Consider the following 2,154-nt stretch of genomic DNA (forward strand, 5'->3'; position numbering starts at 1 on the left):
ATAAAAGGAAATATTAAATTTTCAATTATTAGTCTCAATTAAAAATACATTCCATTTTGGAAAAATAGCCCTCACTGCAGTCTTCAGGAAAATGTACCTATATTACCTTTTGTAAAATGTACCACGTGTTTAGCTTTAAGATATATTATGAATCCCACTTCAAAAGGGAAAATCCAGCGGCATAAATAGATTCATTTAAAAAATAAAAATGAAATTCACAGAACAAAGACAAAAGTATATACCTGAACATGTTTCTTGTTTGATTAATTATTCAGCAGTAACCTTATTGTGGCAGAAATGTTTCCCATTCAGTAATTTTAATTCAATTCTATTCTGATAAAAAATATGGGAAATGTAAGGAAGCACAGAATATTACTTTTTAAATATTGCTGCAACTTGGTATAAGTGTAATTTAAATAGTGCATGAAAATAAATGGCATTTTCAGGTATTATATTACATTGTTCCTCTAAAATTCAGTCTAAGTCATAAATCACAGCTTTTGAATCAAATACCTAGGTGCACTGATGCATTTCTAACAAATAACTCATTTTAACTATAGAAAACCCACTGACATGTAGGATTTTGTAATCAAAGTTTCTCAGCTGCTCACCTTAAATTAAAACCTGAGCTAGGTAAAGGCAAAATGAAGAAATCAGCATTACCACGGGTTGTATTTTAACCAAGTCACCTTCTGAATCCAATAAACATTATGCACTTTATTTTTTTTTAGTTTTAACTACTAGCAATTCCTGAGATAATTGGGCTTATTTAATTTGGTTTACTAAATATTTAGAAGACTTTAAATGTGCACAAAACACCCTGAGAGATGAGTAAGATCAATCTTTGCAGCTAAGGAGATGAAAAATCCAGAAGTGGAAAACAGTCAAGTATATAAGTAGCATTACATTCAAGTCATATCATGATTAAGTTTTTAAAATTCAGATATGAGGAGAGGGAGATAACATACAGTTTTAAGGAAGGTAGGATTCATTAGGTACATGTGAGCAGGATGGTAGTCTGGGGAACAGCCAAGGGGTAAGCTCAAATTGGACAGAGGAATGAAATTATCCCCAGTAAATAGAAATAATGCAACTGCAAGGTAGTGTAATGGCTTAAAGAAGATAATCATCTTTAAAAAAATGAAAGAAAATTGGAGTAAGAGGGTCTTGCCCTCTAAATTCAGGAACTTGCACTCAGGCAACCTAGATACTGTAGACCATTGAAGGGTCCCGAATAGAGGAGAAGCTGAACCAATGTTGTGCCATACAAAGGATAATAAGATGCTTATCAGGCTGGTTGGGATAGAANTTAGTATTTTCATGCTTAAATGTGACTTAAATGTCACCTTCAGGGTGACATACCTGTAGTTGAGAATGAATAGTTTACACTTTTAACTAAAAGTCTAATTGGTTACTACCAAAAGAGGCAATGTGGCAGGATGCAAAGAACAGGTCGTTAGAATTAGATTTATAATTCACACTTTGGATTAGCTAATTGACCTTGAAAATAATGACTTTGAGCTTTCATTTTCCAATCTGGAAAATGTAGATCGTATTTTGAATAGAGGTGGTATGAGGGTTAAATGAGTCTGAATGTATGAAGATAACACCATCATGAACAGGAGCGTCATCACCATCATTACTTCTCTGTGTTGAGTGAGAAGCCCCATTATAGACACAATTTCATCATTAGCCCCAATCACAACTTCGAAAATTGAGACTCAAGGGAATTTAAATATTTTCTCTAAGGTAATGTGGCAAATGAGGGTCAAAGAAAGGACTTGAACTAACGTCTGCTATGTTCTAAAGTCTATACTCTGAACTACTGTATCCAGTTTGGCCTCCTACGTGTTCCCTTCATTGATATAACAGGCTTCTCTCATTCTGTTCATGTACCATGTATACATAAACTGAATTTAGGGAAAGGATTGTGTATTAGCTCTGGGTCTCTGAAGATACTTGGCTCTATGTATACACTGAAGACAATTTTTATTTTTAATCATGTCAAGTTGCATTCATATATCAACCTGAACTGTGTTGTCCAATCTAGTAGCCACCATTCTAAGTGGCTATATAAATTTACCTTAATTAAAATTAAATAAAATTTAAAAATTCAAATCCTCAATCAGATTAGTCACATTTCAAATACACAAA

This window comes from Hipposideros armiger, unplaced genomic scaffold (genome assembly GCF_001890085.2).
Source record: "Hipposideros armiger isolate ML-2016 unplaced genomic scaffold, ASM189008v1 scaffold_1449, whole genome shotgun sequence".
Classification (NCBI taxonomy): domain Eukaryota; kingdom Metazoa; phylum Chordata; class Mammalia; order Chiroptera; family Hipposideridae; genus Hipposideros; species Hipposideros armiger.